This window comes from Corvus moneduloides, chromosome 1 (assembly GCF_009650955.1).
Source record: "Corvus moneduloides isolate bCorMon1 chromosome 1, bCorMon1.pri, whole genome shotgun sequence".
Taxonomy (NCBI): Eukaryota; Metazoa; Chordata; class Aves; order Passeriformes; family Corvidae; genus Corvus; species Corvus moneduloides.
Window position 1 is genome coordinate 89,626,445 of NC_045476.1, and position 17,632 is coordinate 89,644,076.

The 17,632-nt window shown below is 41.9% G+C and overlaps 1 protein-coding gene, 1 long non-coding RNA gene and 1 other non-coding gene across 10 annotated transcripts in view; 1 reads left to right on the top strand and 2 right to left on the bottom strand.

Moving 5' to 3' along the window:
- Positions 1–11,109: 11,109 nt before the first annotated feature.
- LOC116448114 lies at positions 11,110–15,339 on the bottom strand. 3 transcript variants are annotated; one of them, XR_004241814.1, is made up of 3 exons: positions 15,036–15,339; positions 14,842–14,951; positions 11,110–11,371 (listed from the first exon to the last, which is right to left on the bottom strand). It is a non-coding gene; the product is annotated as an uncharacterized LOC116448114 (long non-coding RNA). The 3 variants fall into 3 exon arrangements; XR_004241816.1 differs by having other exon boundaries at positions 14,842–14,940; positions 15,036–15,334; XR_004241812.1 differs by lacking the exon at positions 15,036–15,339 and having other exon boundaries at positions 14,842–15,016.
- LOC116436117 lies at positions 11,460–11,528 on the bottom strand. The gene has a single exon (XR_004236956.1). It is a non-coding gene; the product is annotated as a small nucleolar RNA SNORD123 (small nucleolar RNA).
- Positions 15,340–15,816: 477 nt separating the features above from the next.
- Positions 15,817–17,632, top strand: part of SEMA5A (semaphorin 5A) — a 318,391-nt gene continuing 316,575 nt past the window's right edge. For 4 of the 6 annotated variants that reach the window (XM_032118114.1, XM_032118135.1, XM_032118097.1 and 1 more), the window contains exon 1: positions 16,226–16,461. The gene's annotated coding sequence lies outside the window, so the exon portion shown is untranslated. Of the gene's footprint in view, positions 15,928–16,225; positions 16,462–17,632 lie in introns of those variants that run through there. The other 2 variants (XM_032118104.1, XM_032118127.1) reach the window with 2 other exon arrangements.

A 17,632-nucleotide genomic window follows, 5' to 3' on the forward strand; every position in this document is an offset into this window, starting at 1 on the left:
TGGGCTGTCCAGCCTCACTGCATGACTCATAAAATTACATCGTCCTGTTGTGAGGTGCTCAGCCCAGGGGGAGGAGCCAAGCATTCCTACCTGGATATAATCTGAGGTTTGGAACACCACTCTTAGCCCTTTCCTACTGGATTCTCAGAGGACAAGAGCTACATAACCACCACTGGACCTTCAGAGGAAGACCAGATCCTTCTACAGGATCACTGCTTCAACAGAACCACATCTATCACCTCAAGAGGACTGCAGCCACCATTTAACTGGACTGCTACCACCACCCTGCCCGACAGGGTGTCAGGCTGTATCCTGGCTCTGTCAGGGTTAAGCCAGTGCTTCTGTATTATTGCCTTGTTATATATACTAGTAAAGAACTGTTATTCCTATTTCCCATATATTTGCCTGAAAGCCCCTTAATTCCAAAATTATAATAATTTGGAGGGAAGAGGATTACATTTTCCATTCCAAGGGAGGCTCCTGCCTTCCTTAGCAGACACCTGTCTTTCAAAACAAGACAGATGCCTGCCTCTGATTCAAAATTGCTCAATTTATTCAATGCATTATTGTTTTAATTTTAATAGGATACTTGATGGATAAGATGGACAGTTTTGGTGCCATATTTCAAAGATAGGATATAAAAATTCTTTGAACATTGAAGAACTGGGACCTGGATATGTATGAGTATTTTCTATGGCAGTCCTATTTATTCAGAAAAAACTTTGTAGCCTAAAATAGTGGTGTTAGAAACCTTTTACATTATGACTGATGTACAAATTGTTGGAGCATTTACAGTATGAAGAGCCACAACTCTTCCACAGAGGCCACAATGAATTAAACTGATAAAAGGAAATAACTTCCCTTAAAAGCCCAGCCTTGTCCTCAGGCTACTCGTTAAAGATGGTATTTGACTCCCAGCTGTACAGATTTTTTCTTAAATCTCTGAATAATAGGGAAGGAAATGCAGACAGCTGTGAACCCACTGTGTCTACTGGAAACAGTGACCCAGTCACACTTCCATACTCATTAATTGAATCCCTGAAAATAGGGATTATCAGAAGATAATCCAGTGCCTTGAAGGGATATTAATCCTGTTCTTCTGTTTGTTTTCATCAATATCCTGTTTTCTTCTCATTTTTGCAACTTTTTGTGTTTCTCCTTTTGTTTGTAAAGATTTATGCCTAATTTTTTCAGTGTGTTCAAAAGCCAGAGGCTTATTACACAAAGAATTTAATTAAGCTTTTCCAAAAAACAGTTATTCCTTCATCCACTATTTTTTTTATCATGACCTCTTCAATTAGTTTTATTTATCTCAGATAGTACAGAGAGGACTTTGAAAATTGTGTTTTTATATAAATTAACTTACTCATATTATTTTCTTCATTAAAATGAAGAAAAAGATGGGGAAGTGCCAACCTATTATCTACGAGATATGGGTGTCTGAAATTTTAATATTTAGCAGACATTGGCCAAAAGCATTCTATTATGTGTTCCTTACTTGTTTTAAATTGTGGCCAGTTACAGCTGGAACCAGAAGCTAAAAGGAGCTGCAAGCTGTGAGCTGGTCTGGCACTGTGCATTCACACTTAGTTGTTTTCACTGGTGCAGTTCTGTCATTGTACTACTTGCAGTTCCTCAATAACCTCAGCAGAGCTCCAGAAATAACCAGATTCACTGACTGACCATTGTTTAACACACTTGAATGCCAGTTGTACTTCTTGCACTTTTTCGTCAAAACATCAAACTCAAAAAGTTCTTGTCAGTATTCATCATCAGATCTTAAACTTATGGCTCAAAATGATCACTTCAAACTGAATTGACAATAATGTCTTACATTCTGATGCTGCTGGTCAAATAAATAATCCAAGCTGTAGAAAATTGTTTGGAAACCCAAACTCTCTGTGTAAAGGCAAGTTTTGTAGGTTTTTTCCAACTCCACCAAAGATCAGTAGAATACTGTTTTCATTTGTACGCATAGCATTATGTTGCATTTTGCTCAAGTGCTTGTAATACTAATTTTAGCTTTTCTGTCTGATATAATCTGATGAAAATTCATCTGTTATTCTTCATGTACTGCAAGAGGTACTTAAGCACATACAGATGATACAGTTATTTTGGGTCTCAAAGATGAAGAACAACTAAAAATTCTGCAGAAAGACCTCAGAATGTGGAGTGAATGGATAAGAGAGGAGGTGAAATTCCATGTATGCAACTGTAATAAGGCACAGAGAAGGAAGCAACCCTTACTTCATGAGAGTGATGGATTCTGAACTTGGTGTTGTCATTCAGGAACAAGATACTGGAATTGCAATAGCTACTTTTGTGAAAACATCAACTCAGTAGTGGTCAAAATTAGTACTGGATGTTAGGAAGTAGTATAAAAGGATAGAGGTCAACCAGGATAACCTCCTATTGCTTCTATCTGAGGTTGAATACTATGCAAATCCATACATGCCTAAGCCTAAAAGGCAGTTTGCAGTTCTGATTCCTCCTGTTTAAGGACAGACAGAAAATTGAGATTCAGAGAAGTGTATGTGGTCTGGAGAGGACAAATAGGTAATGACTAATCACTTTGCTTTATGATACAATGACTAGGGAAACTAGGTGGGAAGCTGTTCAAAACAAAAGGAAGTGCACCCTTTCAAAGGACACTTCAGCTGTGGCATTCCTCAGCCTAAGATGCTGTAGATGCATCAGTGATGGAAGAAATTTTGGAAACATAGGTCTGTGAAGGACTGTACAAGTGTGCAGAGATCCTGTGTTAATAGATGCCTGTATGTCCTGAATCGCTGATGGGCAGCTGTATGTTTGCCTTGCTTAACTCTTCCTTAAGAATCTCACATGAGTGACCATCAGAGACAGGTTACTTAGGCTGGATGGACCATTGCCCTATTCCATCTCTTGCACTAAAGAATTTGAGTGCTCTGGGTGCAGGGACTATCTGAATATTGTTTGGCAAAGAATGGGTGGATTTCAGGCATAACACTGAAGAAACATTTTATTATTTGGTTGATACAGTGAAGGGCAACATAATTTTGCCTTTTCCTTTTTTCCTTACCCTTAGTTTTTTTTATCTTTCTCCTTTTCCTCATCTGCTTGCTTTGAATCTCTGCTTCTCTTTAAATTATTTTTCCTTTGTATCATGCAATCCTCCAGCACTAAAGAAAAGTAGGGCTAAAAAAAGTAAGCACCCACACTGGTGAATGTACTCTGAAGCATTTCCAGCTTTCCTTCTTTGTTCTCGGCTCTCTACTGTGGAGCTGTGCTCAGAGTCTGTGTTCTCCCAGCTATCAGACAAGATCAGGAGATGCCATAGGGTGAGATTTGTAGGGAGTTATAATTCTTGCTTAATGTTGTTCTCTCTTATTGTTATTCTATCTACAGAAGAACTTGCAGTTTATTGTATCCTTGTTCATCAGTTGTTTAGAGATCAGGTTAAAAAGTGGTTCCAGAGCAACAGCACTGTCTGAGCTCCTGGTCCAGCATTGGTGGCTGGCATGCGGGGGGGATGCTGGTGGAGTCAGCCTTGTTTGTGCTGGATCTGTTGTGCTTTCCCTGTGTTTTCAGCATTAAGATAGCAATAACAAACATTTGGAGGGATAAAAGTTTTCCTGTTTTTATCCAGACACTGGTGTAAGGCTCTTATTTCTTTCCAAGATGAAGCTTTTCTAATCAGGTCACCTTGAATTAACTAACATAAACAAGTGGGGCATTGACAAATTTTTGGAAGTGCTGTAATGCTTTCTTTTCAGTGGGTGGAATTAAGTTGTCCCATTATTAAATTTCTCTCTTTGTCTTCTTTTTTCTCTCTCTGTCTTTATCTCTTGGTTCTTTTACTTAGAGTTCGGATTGAAACGCAGGAGACGCAGGGTTGTTCCTAGGACTCAGATGTTTATTATTTCTTATCTATGGTACAGCTGCACAGAATGTGCCTCTAAGTTAACAAGGTGGAAATGGCCCCGAGTTCTACCTTCCAAGGTCTTTTAAAGTCCAAACTACCCAATTATGGAATTCCAACTAATTTATTTTTACTTATAATCCAGTAACTAATCATTCATGTTCTGCACTGTCGTTTTTTGAACCAATACCAGATCACCCAGGCTTGTGAAGAAGAAGGAAGAAAGAAGAACTAACCTACACTCAAAATCCTCCATCTTGTTACATATATATTACCGTATCCCAGAAACCTAAATTTTCTACATCTCTACATATTCCACCCAGTGACATAACAAACTTCTTTTTTAATTACACAGCAACAATCTCAGTGCTATCACATAATTTGGGAAGCTTTTCCCAAGGCCTCAGGTCATATGCAGTGTGCTTTTGAGGATCATTGCCTGTCAGCACTGAAAGACTGAAATTTTCTGAATTCAGGGTTCCAACATCCCATGACAAGCTCCACTGAAAATCCAGTATTTCTTGTTATGCTCTTACTAATCTTTTTAGAAAGTGCTTTAAGTGATATATACATAGCACAATATTTCCCCCTTCTCTATTCTAAAATAATCAAAAGGACTTTGGTAAAAGACAGGGAATATGCTTGAAATGAGACATGAGATGTTAATTTGGCCTCTACTCCTCTGCCTTGGCATTAGAATAGCAATGCATTGGCAAGTTAAAACATTCCCTTTTAGCTCCTCATGACCCAAACTAGTTTGAGCCCCCAAGCCATCAGTCTTTCTTCATCTACCCTTCCTTCCTTGAGGCCATTGCTATTGGTTTTATAACAAGCAGGGTCTGGTATTATCAAACTCAGCTGTGCACATGCAGAGTGATTGCTGTGACATAACAAATTACATTTTCCACAGGCTTTAGTCATATGTATTTTCGTTTATAGTGTTACCAGAAAAAAACCACTCAAAACAATCAGCAAGACTTGTTCTTCAGCACTTTCAGTTACAAGGAAGAGAGTTATAAGAAAAAGAAGAAAATAAATACCAAGAAAAGATGTATGTTTGTTAGGTAATTAATTTCTGAGAAGCAAAACATACCCTTAAGGATATTTTAATCAGATATAGTTAGACATTTCATTCCTAGGTCCTGGCAGTGTTAAGGAATTCTCAGATCTCTGTATCTGATTATAATATCTTAACATCTATGGCTTTTTTCCCCGTCAGATTTGTAGAGTTTATCTGTAGCAGCCTCCACAGAAAAACACAGTGCGTAGCTTTCTATCAAGCAGGACTGCCATTGATTGTTTTTTGATACAACATTAATGTCATTGGTAGATCCAAATGAAACCAGAGTCCTGTTGTGGTAACCACTGAGTAAATACACAAAGTTATAAACTTCTCTGTGGTTTCCTCAGGTATGGTATCTGTAGATGACAACACATTATCAGCAGTAACCAGTACTGTTGTGGTCTTAAATAGATAAATCCCCCCCCCCAGAACTCTTGATGTTGCATAGTTAGGCAACACAGGATATATGTTAGTTAGCTGTATTTTTGGATGAGTGATCTGAATTTGAGAACTGAAATGAAAGCTCATTTAAAATGAAAAGACTCAATTTTGGTTTTCTTTCATGATCTCGACTAACAAATCCGAAGAGTATTTTGGCACACTCTGAGTTTTTTCCTGCTGATTTTTCAGTTGTATTTGCTATACAGAATATGCATTTGAACTTTGTTTTGTGTGTTCCTTTGTAGGGAGTTCCAAGCAGAATGTAATTGATTCAGGTTTAAAGGATAGTTTTTCATGCTGTGTCACTTTTAAGACTTGCAGTGTACTGCAATATGCCACTAAATTCAGCAGGAACTTTTAGCTTTATTTATTTATACTATCTATTAGTTTTCCTCTAATTGCAAATCCCACTGGTGTGCAAGAGAATTGTAGGCACTTCATTTCCTTAAAAGGCTCTTGGTTGTATCAACCCAGAAATGACACAACCCATTCGTGCTCCCACTAAAGTCAGAAAAAAAAAAAATCTTTGCCAAGGATTCACTGTTGACCAAAACTTCAAAATGCTTACTGGTGTTCTTACTGCTGCTAGTGAAGAAGAACAACCCTGTTTAATCAGCCAAGTGGGAGGCTTTGCCTGACAATCTGCTGTAAAGTATATCTAGGGCATTCCTGATGGCAGCTCCATGTCTGCTAACCTGGCAACATCAACCATTAAGTGTTGAGTAGAAGTGTTTGAAAATTAATTTCCTCAAACATTGTGAAATAAAATTATAAAACAGTAGTATTCTGTCCATTCACATTGCTTTTGATCACAGCAGCAGAATGAAAGCATTTAGGACCATGAAGAGTTTTTCCAGTTCATACAGTTTTTCCCTCAAATGATAGAACATCTCTCCAGTTCCCTCTCTAAAACAAAAGAAGTAACAATGTGAATAGTTTAGAAAAATGCAGACAAAATCTGAGTACCTAAACAAGTAAAAAGGCAATAAAATCTATTATCCCATATGTCTATTGGAGCTGGTCTGTGCTTATTTTCTCCAGAGGCCAGAGGACATGGTGGAAGCAGCAAGATCATGAGGGGTGGAGGAACACAGTTCACACCTTTTCCAGAATATCGAAAGCAGGAGGACCTCAGGGTGTCACCATTCAGTCATAGGAGACAGCCTAGGGAAAACAGTCATCACTTATCTTTTCACAGAGCTTCTTGCTTCCACATGCAGCTGCTGTGGCGCTGCATTTGCTTTTGTCTCATGGAGAAATTACTATGTAAAACACTCCCAGAACCTGATGATAATGAATGTGTCACTTTTTTTTTTCTCTTGTTACATGATTTATCATGCTATCACCAGAAACTGCCAACTGTCTACACGTTGAGTGACTGGTTGCTATTCTCCCATGCATACATACTTGAGAAGAACATGTCTCTTCCTTTGTGCTACTTATCCACTTTTACTCAAAATGAATGGCTTTGGGGAGACTCTCTCAGAAAAGTCCTTAATTTTTGAATGAGTTTTTATCTCCTGGTCGAAGTTGCTGTGTCTTTGGGACATAATATATAGCCTATTTTTGTGAAAAGTCAAGGATGTTGGCAGGCATGGAGGCTTTGGGTTGCAGCTGGATGAATGTTTTTTTCCTCCTTTTTTTTCTTGGGATAATTCAAGTATTTTTTCCATTTTTCAACTGCGTCCTATTAATGTCTCCATTTTGATAGTACAAGGAAGTGATTATTACAATAAAGAAGACAGCATTACCCATGTAGCGCCTGTGTAGTTTGTCCTTTACTCACTCTTGTCTTTTTAATTAGAATCTCTATCCCCTGCTGACAAACCCAATTGAAATCTGACATTTTTATGCTCATTATTTCATTAACAGTTTTGTCATGCTACAACTATTTTTAAAATGTTAGCCTTTAAATTCTTTGTAAACATATGGCTGATGGAAGAACAAACAGTGAACGGCCATGTTTTGTTTACGTAGTAGCACCAGCGCACACACCAATGCCCCCCACAAGCCCTCCACTTCTGTTCTGGATTGAGAATGTCCACTAGAGAAAAGAGGCACTTTGAGGTGTGTGGACATTAGACCCTTGGTCTTCTTTTGGTATCTTCTGGTACTATTTAAAGCATGATTTAAAAGGCTAACATGGGTTTAGGTCTCCTTCCTCTCAGCTTGTGTCATTAATGAACCTCCACGTCTGAATAGGTAGTGAAACCCCTTAGAAATTGAGTTGGAGCTTGGCTTAAATGCAAAAAAAAGTGGCTTTTTTTCTTCAACAGCATGTCTGCACATCCCTCCTCCTGCTTGAGTGTTCTTCAATGAGGCTTATTTATGAAAATTCAGGTTTCAAAAATCAAGTTCTGGCTTCCTAGAGCTGACTCAGGCTAGGTCTTCCCTCCTGAAACAAATTCTCTTACAAGTTTTCAGTGTGTCCAACCAAATAATTATTATGCAGTATTTTTAATAAAGCAGTTTTTATTATGCAAAATATAAAGAAAAAATAAAAATATTTTGAACATGATACTTCTGATTTAAATAATTTCAATAACTACAACGCTTTCAGGCTATGAAAAGGAATAAGAGGGCAACAAATTTAATAACTGAACTTATACTATACAGAATGCTAATTATTGCTAAGGGCAATAAGTCAAGCACTCAAATGTTAGGTAGTAATAGTGGGTGATTTGATCCTGGATAGACACTGGGTAGCCACCAAAGCCATTCTGTCACTCCCCTCCTCAAGTGGGCAGGGGAGAAAAAATATAATGAAGGGCTCATGGGTTGAGATAAGGACATAAGGAGAGATCACTCGCTCATTGCTGTCACAGCTGAAACACAGGCAACACAACTTTGGGAAATTAACTGAACTTATTATTTATTACTTATTACTTATTTTTACCAAGCAAAATAAGAGTATGGTAATGAGAAGTAAAATAAACCCTAAAAACACCTTCCACCCACCACTCCCTCCTTCCTGGGCTTAACTTTATTCCCGATTTTATACCTCAGCCCCAGTGGTGCATGACGATGGGGAAAGGGGGTGACAGACAGTTCATGACATGTTGTTTCTCCTGCCACTTTCTCCACAGGGAGATGAGTCCTTCCCCTGCTCCAGTGTGGGGAGACAGTCCTCCATGGACTTGTCATATATGAGTCCTTCCCATAGGCTGCAGTTCTTCACAAACTGCTCCAGTGTGAGCCCCTTCCATGTGATGCACTCCTGTAGGATCTGGCTGCTCCAGCGTGACCCATCTGGGGTCACAAGTCCTGTCAAAAAACCTGTTCCAGTGTGGCTCTCTCTCTGCATGGGGCCACAGGTCCTGCCTGCAGCAAGAAGCATGGGCTTCCCATGGGGTTACAGCCTCCTTTGGACATCCCCCTGCTCTGGCATGGAGCCCTCCAGGGTCTGCAGGGGGATCTCTGCTCCCCTGTGAGCCTTTATGAGCTGCAGGTGGATCTCTACTCCCCTGTGGACCTCCATGGGCTGCAGGAGAATCTCAGCTCCAGCACCTGGAGCATCTCCTTTCTCTCCTTCCTCACCCACCTTGGTGTCTGCAGGGCTGTTGCTCTCATACATCTTCACTCCTCTTTTCTGTGGCCACAATTACTTCTGTGCAACAACTTTTTTTTTCCTTCTTAAATATTACATCCCAGAGATGCTACCACCATTGCTGCTGGCCTCAGCCCTGGCCAGTGGTGTGTCTATCTTAGAGCCAGCCAGCATTGGCTCTGTTGGACATGGGGGAAGCTTCTAGCAGCTTCTCACAGAAGCCACCCATGTAGCCCCTCCACTACCAGAATCTTGCCATGAAAACCCAATACAACTAAAATTAGTATCACCAAGTGATCCTATTTCCATTTTCCTGCAGTGCTACTTCCAATTTTTGTTCATTATGGAATATAACCTTGCTTATACCCTGAACTGACAATGTCACAATGCAGGCTGATTTATTTATATATATATAAGAATGGAAAAAACAACTCATAGTAGAAAACAGCTGTGCACTTTTAAATGGTCTGCCTGCAATAAATGGATATGCTTTACTTTTCCAGCAAGGCTCACAGCTGTTTGGGAAATGGTGGGATCTCTGGTTTGGGGATCACTATGGGACAGAGCACAGAATGAAGGCTAAAAGTTTGACAGCAGAGAGTTCAGCTCAACCCAGATTCTTGACAGATTTTTGGTAGTGCTCATAGGCAATTTTTGAAACACATTAAAAAAATGGCACTTGCTAAATTCACAAGTGATAACCAAGATGCACAAAAACTTTGCAGAACTGCGGGCTGGGCTTCCTTTCAAATTGAGAAAGACATAGGTACCTCCTTATACTCTCATTGCTCTAGTCATTAGACTAGACATTAAACTAACAACAAAACAGAAGACCAGACTGTGAGGAGGGGGCTTTAGCGTCTGAGTAAAATCATCAAAGTAACTAAATTCAGTAGGGTTTGCAGAGTGTGTGTGTTTGTGCGTGTGTGCTGGTTATTTGTTTTTATTTCTCAGTAACAAACACTCACTAGTTTTAATTTATTTTCTCTTTTCTCTTTCCCTACTACTGCTTCTATAGCCCCTCTCAAGTTGTTAAGCTTTTTGCTTTATAACAATTCCAGATTACAAAGACTGGCTGTAAACAACACCATCTAGTTCCTTCTGAGCGGGCAACTGAATACAGTGTAGGAGCAACGGAGGAAAAAATCACTTGAACCGGACTTGTAAATGTTATCGCTGCTATCAATGATCTGATAGGAAGTGCATGGCTGGAAAAATGGAAAAATGCTTCCAATATGTCACAAATCTTGTTAAGCTGCTGACTCCCTTTCTACAAAACCCCTCTTGACAAGTACATCTGCCTTATTGTGTTCACTGTCAGTCTTGGAGAGTGAGAAGGCAGAGAGCATCTTGGTTACATAAATATGCTCTGTGCCTAACTAAAGGGGCAGAGGAACTAAATCTCATTAAAGACAATCAAACACTGTATAAGAAAACCCATTACTGGTTAGTCTTTTTTTTGTTAATTTCTATTTAATTTAGGTGCAATTTTTAGTGGACTTACGATATGCTCAAAGCAAAGCAAGAAGGTTCATACATAGGTCTGCACTAATTTAGATAATCACTTTTTAAAAGTGACTTAGATGTTGGCCTACTTTGAGAATTCAGTATTAAATTCTTGTGCATGGATAACCACCACCATTTGGTAAGCTTGTTTGAGGGCTCCTAGTGCTAGATCAATGCCACAGAAATGTTGTCCAAGTTATGAGGAATTCACAGCTGGTTAAAATTCCTTTTAGAAATTGTGATGGTCTAATTCTATGAAAGCAGGAGTTATGCCAAGTATCCTCTCTATCCAATCATCCCCAAAAAGGCCAGCACAAAACTGAAGTCTAGATGAGCTCTATATCCTGCATTTTAGACCTCTTGGCAGTGATAAAGTCATATACATATATGTGTGTGTGTGTGTGTGTGTGCTCTCTACCTAAATTCCACTTGTTCTGCTGGGTGATGTAGTAACACAGGAATTCAATATTAATGATTAGGGACAAGCAGACAGAGAGGAGCAACTAATGGATTGCTAATATATATCCTGGCTTAGTTTGAAGAGGTGTCTTGGGGCTAATATAAAAAAAAAAAAAAAAAAAAGAAAACTTAAATTAAAATTTAAGCCTGTAAAAGAAAGTTGTGTAAGGCAGCAGAATATATTACCATCCAAAGTAGAGGGAAAAAACCCAAATATTTTTATTACGTATCAATTTAAAAATCTGTGAATCTTGATTCAAATTTAATAGCCCTTATGTCTTAGGTTTGTAACTTTACATCATTTCAGTCTAAATTCTGGTCTATGTAATAGACCAGAGTTATTAATATTTACTATTATTTCTACTCCTCCAACTTTATGACTGGATTTCTCCAAGGCATTCTTCATTTTCACTCCTATCTTCCTCTTCAGTTTGAAAGTATCCATTCAGGGAATTGGCTGAAAGATAGAAAAACAGACACATAAAAATTGTTTGACTGACGGTAATATTTTATTAATATTCTTTTTTTCCTGGAGGAGATATGAAGGTGAATCAGGAAATGGATGGCATTTTCAGATCATATGAATCAGTACCCGAGAGCTCATCATTTTCACCAAATATCTAACTACTTTTAGGGACTTTAAGTTAGATAGCCCTTATTTAGAACTTACATAATAACTTCTTTAACTGCCTTATCTGTCAGAGACTTTAATGGAAAGAAAGCAGCAATTACTAAAAATCAGCTCACAGATTTATAAATACAAGTGCACATATATTTTTGTTATCTAGCTTTGCTGAAAATATCTTACGCATTCATAAAAATAAACCATTTTGTTTATAAAGAGCCTTAATAATAGAAATGCCATGAGAAATATTATTTTGTTGTCTTTTGATCACAAATATAAACTCAAGTTTTAGGCTCTCACCTAGCTTTCCTTAATTCATAGATATTATGGAGAACAGTCAGTTTAACCTTCAAATACAGCACATAACACAAGACAGTAATTTAATGGAAAACAGCAAAGTTTGTAACTATTGGCATTTTTTCCCCTATGATTTAAATCAAGTATTGCAATGGTGTCTTTTGCTAAGACAATTAAAATTATGCTCAGTCTGGCCTTGCCCTTTGTCTGCTACTGGGCACACAGCTACAGCCTTTCCTGGCCTGCTTTTTAACAGTGTCCTTCCCTACCAGACCCATCTGAGGACAAGGATGGCAAACTTAAATCCTCTGGGTCATCTGCTTCCCTGGGACGAAGACGTCGTTCCTATTTTTACACATAACAATATCACAGGTGCCTGGTATTTAAATATGGCAGACTCATGGTGATCCAGCCTTGGAAGATGATGCTGCTCAATGCAGGTGGGAATGCTAAGGGCTCGCTCAACTCAAATGAAGCAGGGCAAATACTTTCCTGAATCTCAGTGGGAAAGAAGGAGAAACAGTAATGTAGATCTGATGATTAGGTATTTCAACAATGTCATGTAAGTCAGGTGAATTCAAGACACCAGACTGCACAAACTCTCTGTTCTTTAGCATTGGTTCAGGAAAGGCAGCTTGTTTGTATGCACCATCCTCCTGCGTGGTCTGCTCTGGAAAGGCTTTGGCCACCAGTAGGGTTTCTCCTAAGTAATAAATGATGTGGTTAAAAAACACAAAAGTAGGCAATTAACTGTGAGACTTCAAAGTTTTCCTCTGCCTGTTTCTCATGAATTAAACAAAAAATGACTAATGTTTTCAATGGTCTGGAAAAAGCAACATGCAGTGGTAATAAAGACTTTGAACTCTGTGATTGTGAAGCAAGGAAAGTCCTTTCCCTATGATGGAAGCATAACTCAGGGCTCAGTTTTACTGAAGCTAACACCTTCTTCCTTTTCTTTCTTTTTTTTTTTTTTCTTTTTAACCCAACTTAAACTTTCAATTTACTGGATCTGACTTTGTTTTTCTAAATGGCGAGAGATGCTTACTATTCAAGATTCTTCGATGGGTAATGTGAAGACAGGCCTTCCCTTACACTGTGACTTTCCCACCTAAACAGATGGAAATCCACCCCCTTCCCTGCTTTCTAACACTCCTTATATCCTGCCACCACAGGAATGAGCTGAAATCTGGCTTTCCACCAAACTGGCCAAAAGCCTGAAGGTGCTGTGCAGCCTTTCCTCTTCCAACTGCAGTACCTTTACTGCTTCCACATGCTGCCATCCCTTAATACGCTGGGCTCTATTTTGTTGGAAGGAGAGATCAAAAATTACTATCAGTGAGAAATACAATGTCAGGAAAATACAAGGCAGAGGAGGAGGATGAGCTCCATACTGGAAGAAAAGTTGGATGGGATGGACTTGGTCTTCTGAGAGGTTTCTTTTTTTTCCCCTTCCTTAAAACAGACAACAGAGCTTCTCTTTCTGCTTTCTCCCTTGCCTTTAGCATAATATTCCTAGATTATATTAGAATATCTTAAATTATTTTGGATATAGTAACACACTGAGGCTTAGCCTAGGATTGAGACACCACTGTGCAACTTGTGAAGAAACAAAAAAACCTCAGCACCTACTTGCAAGGGTACATCTGGGGATTGCATCGTCTAAAATGGCTAGGCTCACTCACTCAACTCATCTGGTTTAACTCTATCATTTAGACACAGCACAGAGTTACATGTAAGATTAAAAATGTTACATTTTGTACCTTTATTTCAAACATGGTTAATCTCACAGGCATTTTCAGACATCTTTGCCCTTGAGCTTCTCAAATAAAATTAAATAAAATTAAGCATTGACATCATTACTGTTCTTCCATGAAACTAGTATTGAGCTATGAAGTGCATGACTTAAAAGCTCTGGGGCTGATATAGAGTCAATATGATTCCAGTGGAATTTTTCTTAGAATGCACTGTATGCCATTAACACAGTATGACATAAAGATATAAAAGTGGTGAGTTTTGATAGGTTTTTTTGCTGGCAGTTGGTTTTGGATACTCAGTGCTTACTTTTCACAGATAAAGTAAGGATGTTTTATTTTTTTCACACAGCACTTGGAAAAATAAATATATCTCCTCTTTAAAAAGAAACTCTAAATGTATTGTACTAGGTGGAGATACATAAAAAGTGTGGAACTTGTTGATGTGAAGAAATATGTCTTAATAATACTCCAAAGAAGTTAACAGATTCGTGAATCATCTTATATCTGCACTTACTTTGACGGCAACTTTTAGATGTAAAATGAATTCTTATATTTCTATACAAGTATTTTCTGTATCGGAAGGAAATCACATGAGAAAGTGACCCCAGGCATTACAGTAACTACAGTAGTGGCTTATCAAACTTATTGTTATAAATAAGGAAACATCCTTGACTGTCAGGGTTACATGACTATGAAAAAAAAAAAAAAAGTTTGGCCTTTAGTATTTGGGTTGTTTTTTTTAATACCAACAAGTAATCAGAAGGAATGTTCCAAATCCCAGGACTTCATTTTTAACGATAATTTCAAACTTTTGTTAATGTTTCTACTTGAACAAGTTTCTTTTATATTCTAGCCAAAGTAAAATTCTCCCTTGAGCTGGAAGTTTAAAGCAATTTGGATTTGCAGCATTTGGCTTGCTGATAAGTTTTGATGCTAGTTGTTTTAATTAGCTAATTTTTATACGATTACTCTAGCAAGGATCAATTCCATGGTTTTATTTGTTTTAATAAACTCTTACTGCTTTTAGTCTTCTAAATGGAGTTCTTGCTGCGAACAACAAAAGTCAGTTTCTGTCGCAGCTTGTAGTAGAAACGCGCAAATGCTGTCATGAAAGAAAAACACAACTCCGATGGAATTAATTACAATGCACACACGAACAAAAATAACCTCCTGGTTTAATACAGGTGAGCTGACAAAACACAAAGGCATGCGCCGAAATCCCGGTGAGCGCGAAAATGCGAACGCACGTACCTGGGGGAGATGCCTGCGCGCCCCGGCTGCAGCCCCGCACTGCCACGTCTTACTGTCCCACGCACGCCCCGGGACCTTTAGACAGGACTCTCCCAGGGCCTGGAAATGAACTTTTGGGGCTGACACGTCGATCGTGCCATGGGGGGAGGGAGGGGACTGGAGGGGGCGGAGAGGGATTCGCCGGAGGCTCTTACGTGGCGGCAGAAATGTCAGCGCCGGGTCCCCTGCGCAGCGGGGCCGGGGTTGCTGCTGCGGGGCTCCTGTTACCTACGTGGTTCCACGCCGGCCCCCGCAGACGCGGGGCCGGAACACTGGGGCTGACTGACTGACTGACTGACTGCGGCATGGCGTGTGAGGGGTGAGGAGACCCGGCAGGCGCGCAGCTTGGGAGCTCCCGTGGCGATCCCGTGCCCCTTCCATCCCGGGGCAGTCGCTGGCGCCCGGCTCTCCTTCGCCTCCTCTATGTGCTGCTCCCCGCTTTTCGTACATTCCCCTGGCCCCGGAGCCCCGGGCAGCGGCGGCGCTGCCCGTGTCCCACCGCCTCCCCTCCCTCCTGCTGTCGCTTGCTGCAGCTCGCCGGGATTTGTTGTGCTTAGTGGTACTGGCGCTGGGGCGCCCCTGCTCAGATCTGATGGTAAAGGAGCAGCCTCAGGTCATGTTTTTGTGAGCTGCGGTGATTAAGGAATAAAAGGAAATAAAAAACCCAAACCCCAAGGACAAGTATCTCAACCAGTTGCAACTTCTCAGCTGGCCCGGAGGGGGGAGCGCGGGGGAGGGCAAGGAGTAATGCAGGATCGCCCCAGCCCGGGGCAGCGCCGGCTGCGGGACGAGCCGAGCCGCGCACCGCATCGCCGGGGCCGGGCGGCCGCGGCTGCTCCACCCCCGCGGCGGGGCGCTGGGTCCGGCCGCCGCGCGAGGCGCGCAGCTGCCGCGCCGCAAACTTGGTGGGAGCGAGCGGAGCCCGGGCGGCTCGGCGGGGCTGCGGCCATGGTGGCGTGAGGCGGCAGCGGGCATCAGCGCGGCGGCGGAGCCCCTGCCCGCCCGCTCGCCCGCTCGCCCGCGGCAAGCAGCCCACGGCGCCTCCAGGTAACCCCTGCCGGCCCCTCTCCCCTCCTCGCCGGGCTCGGGCTGCGGGCGGCGGCGCTTTCGGAGCGCCGCGGGCACTGCGCGTTCCCGGGCGCCCTGTCCGTGACCGGGGACGCCTCGCTGGGCGCCGCGGGGCTTCGCCCCTGTGTCCGCCGGGCGCTCCGGGGGGCTCGGAGGCCGGGAGGGCTGGGGTCCGGGTGGGCGCGGCGGCAGGGTGCCGGCAGGGGGAGCCGGCAGCGCGGCGGAGCGCAGCGGCCGCCGGGCCCTGGTGCCGGGGAGCGCTGCCGGCGCTCGGAGCCCGTCTCGGGCATTGCCCGGCCCCACCCCCGAAAGTCCACCGAGCCTTTCAGAGCGGGCGGCCGTTCTCCCCGAAGACGGTGCTGTTTGCTCGGGACCAGAAAAACAGACGGGCAGGCTGCCGCATCTCCAGCGGGGCTGGAACCCGGACCGCGGGTGCTCCGCGCAGCGGGACCCCCGCGCCGCTCTTGCCCTCGGTCGCGCCCGCCGGAGCGTGTTCTCGCCCAGCAGAGTGAGGTGCGTTGCTGTCGCTGAGCCCCGGCTGCGAAGAGGCAGCCGCTGGCTCCGGAACGTTTCGGAGGGGTTTTATCGCACTTCAGCAAGTGAAGTTTGCTCAGGCTCATCTGGTGAGAGAAGTGGCGTGGAAGGCACCGGCAGTTGTGTGAGAAACGTGGGTTTTCAGTGTGATGTTTGCGTAATATGATTTGAATCCCCTATCTTCTTTATTCTCGCTGTTGTTTAACTGGACTGCCTTCGGTCTGTGGCGTGACTGTATTTCGGCACTCTCTGAATTGGGGAGTTTGAGTTTACCATTCTACAACGATGCAGATGGAAACACCTCAGTCCGTTGTATACATCTATCATTCTGTGAGGTTTGCTTACAGATAAATGACAACTGTTAGGGTTTGTTTTATCATTCCAGATGCTGAGTGTACATTGTAGACTGACACAACGATAATCTGCCCGGGATTATTCCTGGGGGGCAGCTGGAGTGGGGGGAGCTGTCAGTGCATCTGTTCCTTCAGCAAACCAGGCTATTGGCAGGAGCAGTCTGTGCATGCAGGCACACGCAGCCTTGTGAAGATGGTTAGAATTTGCAAGATTATAGCTGAGAAAAACATCCTAAAACTAAAACATGTTGTTAAAGTTATAGTGATAGCATGTTCCGGGAGCCCTAAGGTAGTGTGTCTGAAGATCCTACTTTCTGAAAGCTGACAAACCACCCTTGGTTTGAATTTTGGTGTAAAAGGCTGATGTGATGCTAGCCCAGCTAGAGTGCTGTAAAGTAGATTTTTTTTCATAGTGGAAATTGCAATCAAATCTTACTTCTAGCTGTTTGAGCATCTCCTGGTTGTTATTATATAAGGCTGACTCAGTTCAGTAAAGTTTGACTTAGAATTGTTGAACTTGGTGATGTCATATATATAACACATACTCAATCTAAAGTGTATTGCTGCCTTGAAAGGCTTGTATGGCCTTGGGTACTTTGCTTAGTCTAGAGAAAGGTTTTGGTAGATTTCTGGATTTTGTGCTGTGTTCCCACCTTCCTCTCCAGCAGGTACCAATAATATAACTTTATTACGTTTACTAATGAATTCATCTCATTTTCTTATTTTAATGCTGAACAGCTGCGAGGAGTCCTGCTGAGAGCTAAGGTTTTGCTCTGGAGTGTGGCAGTTTACCTCTC